This window comes from Lygodium microphyllum, chromosome 2, assembly GCF_053477565.2.
Source record: "Lygodium microphyllum isolate KBCC chromosome 2, Lygodium_microphyllum_v1.1.10, whole genome shotgun sequence".
NCBI classification, from domain to species: Eukaryota; Viridiplantae; Streptophyta; class Polypodiopsida; order Schizaeales; family Lygodiaceae; genus Lygodium; species Lygodium microphyllum.
The window spans coordinates 104,555,144-104,563,789 of NC_141136.1; positions in this window are offsets into that span (position 1 = coordinate 104,555,144).

An 8,646-nucleotide genomic window follows, 5' to 3' on the forward strand; every position below is an offset into this window, starting at 1 on the left:
GGTTGCATAAGCTACTTTATGATATGCATCAGCATACAGATGGGCCAGTTGTCATTTATTGTGACAACATGAGTAGTATACACTTGGAAAATAACCCAGTCTATCATGCTAGAACAAAGCACATTGAGGTGCATTATCACTATGTGCAGGAGAGGGTTTTACTAGGTCTTATTGATCTAGTTTATGTCAGCACAGATGATCAGGTAGCTGAATATTCACGAAGGCATTGGGCGCAGAGAAGCTGCGCAAGTTCAGAGACGTGCTTGGTGTGCAGGAATTGGGATTGAGCTCAAGGGGGAGTGTTGAGATATCGAGCTCCACTCGTGATACGCCAGGGTGACCGTTGTGTATTTATGTCACCGACTTGTCAATTGCAGATGCAGTTGGTACACCGCCCATGAATAATAGCTACATGATAGCTATCCTTATCTACTCTAGTTCGTGGCTCAGTTAGTATGCCACCTTAGTTAGTTGAGTTTGGTTTGAGACCCATATATAGGGTTCTTCTATTTCTTTGTATGAGAGTTCTTTTTGGCTTACACAACTAAAAAGAGGAAAACTGTTTTCAGCCTCCACCTCTATGTGTATTCCCCCATTGTGCAAGCAAGAAAGCTATAAGTGAGACTCCTTCCTTCTCTCCCACAATCTTGACATCCACAGCTCCACCTAACCCACAAGTGGCCTAGGAGTGAAACACCATTTCTGTGGTTGGCCTTTTCACCAATCGACCTTCGGTCTGTGAATCAAGTAGTGCCCTTTTCGGATTAATTCGCGGTGCGATCTTGGAGATGATCCACCCGTACAAAATATCATTTTCTTAATTAATCTAGTTAAGAATCAAGCACAATCAAGGCAATCAGTCTAATATCATCTTCCAAGAAAACATTCCTTTATCCCCATGGCAACTTGTCATCATAGACCACTACCATGAATTTACCATCAATCACAAGCACTTAGAATAACCATCCAAACAACATTCCAACAATCAATTGAATATAAAAGCATTTAGAAGATTGTTTGATCAATCCAACAAAAACAATGGTATTCTTTTCTAGCATTGCAAGAATAGTCGTGATAACCTTTCCATCGCATATTTTCTCTCCCCCTTGGGATCAAGGAGCGATTCTATGTAAAATTTACTTAACACTCCCTTCCTTCAGCTAAGGCATATGTTAAGGGTTCAAGCACTGTACGCGACATAAGTTCTATAGGTCACTTACATCGATCGATAACCCAATCCTAAAATGGATTGGTGAAAGTCGTAACTATTTGACGGATCTCACGACATCTTAGTTTTAATCCTTATGATTAATTTCTTGTACTAGCTCTTAGTTAAGCCATGAAGCAAACAAAAAACTATTCCCATATATCAAGCATGTTATAGGCATAACGTCTAAGTACTTGATAAGATAAGTGCTAGATGATCTCAAGTAACTAGACTCCAATAGGCCTTGCATTGGGCTAGATTCTAGTTTTTCCTAATATTTGGGTTCTTAGGCTAAGTACCTTTGAAGTATCTAAACTTTAAATTAGGACTTCCTGTCCATGATTCTTAATGCGATATTCTTTTAGTAATTATGCTATTGATAACCCTTAACTATGCTTTAACCTAGCACTTGTATGCACAATTCTTTAATGTCATTCTTTTTTACGATTATGCCATTAATAACCCTTGACCGATTCTTCCTTCTAATTGATCTATCAACAAACAAGCCATATGCAAATAGGTACAATTAACTTCCCTTGATACATGCACTTCACAAACTCCATCTTTCGAATGTTTGTGATGAATTTATCATTTTCAATAATCCATTGTCGTGTGGCATAGTACGGGTCTAATGCATCTCATGCAAAAATCAAAGCAAGCATCCGTCAATTTGGAAATGCATTACTTACGATCGGTATTGTAGTTGGATGGGTAGTGATGTCCTCGCTGGAGGCTTTCGTTGCAGGATTGCCATCCACGTGTGAAAATTTTCACTCAGGGGCATTCTCGACCTTCTTTGCTCCTAGGCCCAACTCGCACAAGACTTCAATGCCTCTCACTCGATTAGCGGGGCCAATTGGGAAAAAGTTGAGTTTGCGAGGTGGAGGATAATCTCGCGAGGAAGGGGAATAGATAGGTGTGTGTGGCCACCCTCTTAGGAGGGAAAGGGAGGAGACCCTTTGGCATATTCCTTCTCTCTCTCTCTCTCTCTTTTGGTAGCAAGGGGGGGAAGAGGTGGTATCTCCTCTTTTCTTTACGATGGGAGGAGGGGGGGGGGGAGGGGAGTGGTAGTGGTGGTTTCCCCCACCCACCACCTGTTGGACTATGTGATGGCACTGCTGCGAGCTGGAGGTGGTAGGCCCATGGCCTCCCTCCTGAAATTGTCATCATCGTCTTCTTCATCCTTGACGTCATCTCCCGCTTGTTCTCCGTCCTGGTAGTTGTTGTCATCTCCTCCATGTTGTTTGCTTCCTCCCCCTTCCACGCCATCTTCTCCCTTTCCCATCATCACACCATCTTCCTCTTCGTCCACTTCCTCCTCGATGTCATCTTCACTTCCTCTTCTTTCCCCCCCACCACCTATCGGGGACGACAAGGGGGAGGGTAATTTTAAAAAAATTCAATTGATTTGATTATTAGGGGGGTTTTATGCGGCGGGGATATTACATCCATCAACTAGTGCCTTACTTAAGTTGTCTTGTATCTATGTAATAGCCTATGTAAGCACATGCACTCATATAGTAATTGCACCATAACCTATATACAGAAGATTGATTCCTCAAGTTTGGGATAACACTTCAGCATCTCCTAATCCATCAATATGTCATGTGCATGCAAAATAAAATAGTACTCCCCTAGGCAGGGAATATGCAAGGTTTTCCTTTGCAAGTACATGCAAATTTGGTGGCTTTCAATTTCTATGAGCTAACATCTCCACAATGATTATCTTTGACTTTTCCATTCTAGCCTAACAAGTCTGAGAACAACAAAATCCCTCAACTTTAAGAACCCCATCTAACCACCACTTTTCACTTGATAATTGGTTTCCAAAGTAATATCAACACCCACAAGCAGACCTCAAATGATGATCAATCCTCTTCTCATAAAACGACCATCCCACTCCTCTTCTCACAATAGCTACCCCACTGGGCCCACCATTTCTCGTCTTTGGTACAAGCTAACACATGCTATCTCTGACAACGAGTGTCATGGGACTAGCACTTTGACTAGCATGGGATAATGTTAACCATAAAATGAGAAGAGTGATAGAAAAGCAGCAATGGAATTGACAAAGGTGGAGAAAGAGAGTAGAAAGAAAAGAGAATCACACATCAAGCAAATAGCATGAGTACAATAATCTTTGATTGATATGTGTGAACATATGCTTGTTTGTAATATTATTTTGGTGTCCAAGCACATCACTCACACAAGTTGTAATACTTTCTACTAGAAAACAAGACCCAAAGCTTTATAAGGGAGCAAGCACTAGCTTCCATGCACTTTTGTGGAAATTGGTGTATATATATATGCATTAAGCCGAAAGACTAACCAATAAAACTAAAAAATGGGAATGAATGCCCAACTTGAATGCAAGATAAAACTCAAAACCCTATGTATAAAAGCCAAACACAAGGTTTTCCACAAGATGTGTTGGACTAGGAATTTCTAGGAATAGCTAAATGCTAATTATCTTAGAGCATCGTCTTAGATCTTGATCTAGATTTTAGGGAATTCGAGTGAAACTACCTTGTGGATAGAGGGGTCAATGCATCTAGCTTCTCTCATTTCTCACTTTGGTCCCCTAAAATGACACTAGGTCCCCTCATTTCTCATTTGAACCAAGTATAAGTCACATACATCTGGCATTGACATCAAGCATGCACAAACAACTACACATAGACAAGTCACAAAAGAATAGAGAGAGAGAAAGAGAGAGAAGCATTGATGATTAAATAATTATTTTCTATTATGGATTATATTATCATTTGATAGAGTTTTGGAATCATTATTATACATTTGGTGCAAGACCTAGTATGTCCTTCAATTCTAAAGTAGTATATATTATCAAACTTGCAACTAAATATGAATCAAATGACAGTTTCTTAAAGAGTGTCACTCAACCATCATTCATAGTCTAATAGTGAAGATGTCATAAAGGCCTTTAAATACTTAATATACTTGCCATATAGAAAAAGAAAATATTGGCTCCTCTTGTAATGCATATAACTTTGAGCATTGGATATTGACATCTCAAAACTTCATTTCAAAAAATTTATTTGGCCTTAGATTTGTGATTCTTTAGTATCCTCTTATCTATTGCCAATTCAACGAAGCATCCACTACAATATATGAAGAGTTTTTTGAAGCCAATCTCTAGCACATTTTCTAAAAATATTGTGACATAAGTATACACATTGATATGGTCTTTGATATTTGGAAAGCACATCCTTATGATCACAGATATTTCATACTAGCAAGCAATTATACTAATACATTTTAAAACATTTCACTACACAAACACGAAAGTTTATACCAATGCATAAAACATACTTATAGCTAAGAGTTTCCCTTCTTTCTTCATTATGCACCATCAAGCTTGAAAATAAGTCCACAAACCCTACTATGTTTTCTTTTGTGTGTGTGTGTGTGTGTGTGTGATTTGAGGCAGATTAATGCATCTAAGTGTAATGTAAGTTGTATGGAGAAAATGATTTTCATTTTTTGTCTTTTTGTGGTGCACAGAGAGAGAGAGAGAGAGAGAGAGAGAGAGAGAGAGAGAGAGAGAGAGAGAGAGAGAGAGAGAGAGAGAGAGAGAGAGAGAGAGAGAGAGAGAGAGAGTGAGTGAGTGTGTGTGTGTGTGTGTGTGTGTGTGTGTGTGTGTGTGTGTGTGTGTGAGTGAGTGAGTGAGTGAGTGAGTGAGTGAGTGTTAATGAATTAATGCAAGGCATGTAATACAATGGAATCAATGCATTGAGTAGACATTAGGTAAACATGTGCTTGAATATTGATGCCTAACTATACCAAGCTATTTAATCATTTTTATAAAAAATAAATGATTATAAAAAATTATATTTTTATTATTATAAAATCAATTAATTATAACAAAATTTAGTTGTAGAGTGAGAAAGAGAGTCGAGAGAGAAATAGAAAAATTTATAATTAATTATTATATTTAAAATTTATGAAAGTAATTAATGCTAATTATAAAATTACTTTATTGTAGAGAGGGAGGGAGAGAGAAAGAGAGAGAGCAGAGGGGAAGAGAGAGCATGGATAGAGAAAGAGAAGAGTTTTAAAAAGTAGAGAAAGAGAGAATGGAGAGAGAAAGAGTGGACAAAGTGGGTGGAGAGAGAGAGAGAGAGAGAGAGAGAGAGAGAGAGAGAGAGAATATAGATTAGAGGCGATTTACATGTGGCACCTATAGTAAGATCAATATTCTCTATTATCATTGTGGTCGCTTCGACTACTATCTCTTCTATCTCATAGAAGTCCTTGTCTTATAACCATCTCTACAATGTTGGCACTTCAGTCGTGCTTGTTTGAAGTTTGACAATGTGGATCTGTTTGGATGTGTATCATTTATATAGAACTTGCTTGTTGTACTTATGGGCATCTTCCTTTTGTGTGCATATGATTGTTTTTCGTTGATCTATGAAGTCTAGGGCCTCGTTCTCATCAATGATGCACTTGTTTAGACACTCTCGTATCTCTTTCTTGGTTAGATATTGGTGCCTAATCAGTTGCAAGAATTGTCGGAATGACAACCTTTGATCATGTTGAACTAAAGTGTGGAGGGTGCGATGTTGCACATGTGTCCAATATGCTCGTGAGGTGATGTGACAATGTTGGTAGAACTTGGTCTAATGGTTGTAGATTGGTGGCAACTGTGCAAGGTCACTAAATAATATAAGGAGCTTTTCACTAAATGGATAATTGGTAGAACACTAACTATTTGGCATACTATTATTAACATCAATATCTCGTCAATGATGTTTGGCATATTATTATTAACAGTGATTGGTAGACAATAGTGACTATTTGGCGTACTATAATTAACATCGATATCTCATTAATGATGATTGTATCAAATTCTCTTAACGTGATGTATTGCTCATCCGTCTATTGCAATGATACAAGATATTGCTATGCATGAACCGATATCTTAAATTGATAGTGGACCGTGGTCAACATGTTGGATAGTCTTGTTATTATTGCTCTTGTACTTGCTATTAGCAATATACTTTTATTATTGGTAATGAGATTGTAATTGTAGTAGCATATGAGAAAGTTTTTCCCACAGCCTTGTGTTATGGTAATGATGTCGAGGCCGGATGTTGCATGGATGAGTTGGTTGTAGGCATAAGTTACTGCCAGGTATTGTTTTGAAATCTTTTGATAGTTGCAACATCTTGGCTTGTGTTGATGCGACACTATTTTGATGCTCAATTAATACTAGAGTTGTGAATATTGCAGGGTTGTCTTTAATGAATGGGATTATTTGGATGATCATATCCATTAGTTGGTAGGTTTGGTCCAATGCGATGTTGTTCTGATGCTCAATTAATACTAGAATTGTTGTGAATATTGCTGGGTTATCTTCAATGAATAGGATATTTTGGATGATCATATCCATTACTTGGTGAGTCTGGTCCGATGTAAGTAAATGTAGATTTTGAGGTCTACTTCGTTCACAACGAGATCACAAAGTTGGCCCTCTATATATTATGATTGTATCATATTTTGATCACTTATTAGCTTTCTCTTAAATCTAAATATTACTACTTTAGTAATGTGTTGAAGAAAAAGCCTTTAGTTTGGTGGCTCAAACAAAAATCATTGAATCGTACTAGTCTTTTGTGAGGCTACATAATATTTCCATAAGCATCTCATAGATTGTCTTGGAGATTAGATATAGATGTACATTTGGTGATACTGAAGTTTTTGTGGTACTCATAGAATATCAAGTTGTCTAAGCATGATGATCATGCATAATATAGATCGATGGGTGCATGATGATATTTCTTGTTCTTGTGACCTTTCATTGTCATATGTTAGTAGGGCAGGTGTCTATCTATTCGACAACCTCACTTCTTGTTATTATTGGAATTTGCATGCAATTTAAGGCCACCTCGGTGGAAGATATTGGCTTGGAAAGTATTATAGGAGACTAGCTTTTACTTGTTTGAATCCAAGTTTTACAGGCCTAGTCTTTTGGCATCTTCTATCTAAATGTTTAATCTATCCATTGGCTCGATCTTTATTATATATTTCAACAGGTAGAATGAGATGGATGAGTTTATTACTCGTTGAATGTTCATGTGGACCCCCCACAAGACTAGTATTATTGGGTGATATGGCACAACATTGTGATGCTCATCTTTGGGATGGTAGTAGATGTACCATTGGGTTTTAGGGTCTATTGTTGGTTCTGGATTGTTATGTGTAGTAAATGTAAATCCATACTTGCATTTTCTATAGCCGCTAGACCCAATTATAAAGTAGATGTTGTGATACTTATGAAGTTGTTTTGCCAAGACACAAGGGCTCTTAATTTTTTGTGTCGAGCTGCATTGATCATCATTTGATGGAATATATGCACAAATCTCGTTTGTTGTATTGTCAATGTCTACATCGTGCAACCATAGGATGACATGTACATGTAATGAGTCCTTGCATTGAATCTTGTACCTGATCACATGATGTTAGACAAGCGACTTTTTCAATTATGTAATAGGTGGAACCTATTGTGAAATAGAATAGCACACTTGATAGGGCAATCTTTCCATGAGAATTCTTGATTAAACTACTTTGCAATGGCTTTTAATGTGTTGATATCAACCCACCTTGTACTAGTCACCTCATCTGTATTGAACGTAAGAAAAATGTGAGGCATGCCACCCACACATCCACCATTGTGATAAGGTCCTTCAAGTTACACTGATGCCAAGGAGGGGACCTTGGTATTGATGCAAGAATGCTATAGCGAAGCATATGCCTAACTACTTCCTCATTAGAAATGTTCTTGTTCACTCACTTGTAGTTGTCAATGTCTCTTTGCAAGCACGTACCTCTTTGCAATTAGTATAGCTTGTTTTAGTTGGTATAGGATTAGGATGTAGAGCTCGGCAAGGTATAGACAAAGAATAGTATTGACATGTACATCTTGATATATTCACTAAGATACATATTACCATCATATGCACTAAGCCCAAGTGGAAAGAGGAATGGGAATAGTGTATTCTCCAAGGTGATATCTCGATCGAATGAGTCTATTGCAAGTAAGCCATTTGTTTTGAACATTGCTATTCTTTATAGAAGTCAGTTATTGTCTCAGAGGATGATATATACACACTCGTGCTATGATCAGTCATTTGAAATGCTTGTCAAGGTTTGACTATGTTGTCAAGCAAAGTATAACTTGCTTCATTTTATGTTAGCAACACTGGATCGAACAGGGATGTTTCACAATGTAGTTCTATAATCATTTCAATTGATTGCTTACTAAGGATGCATAGACTTGTCTTTGGATGTGCATGTTCTACCATTGTGATGTATTTCTGAATAACTGGATTATGCATCATACTAAATGCAAATATATCAGTGACAATAAATGTTGTCAAGTTAAGTTTGTTGGATGGATGAGTAAGTAGTACATCTTT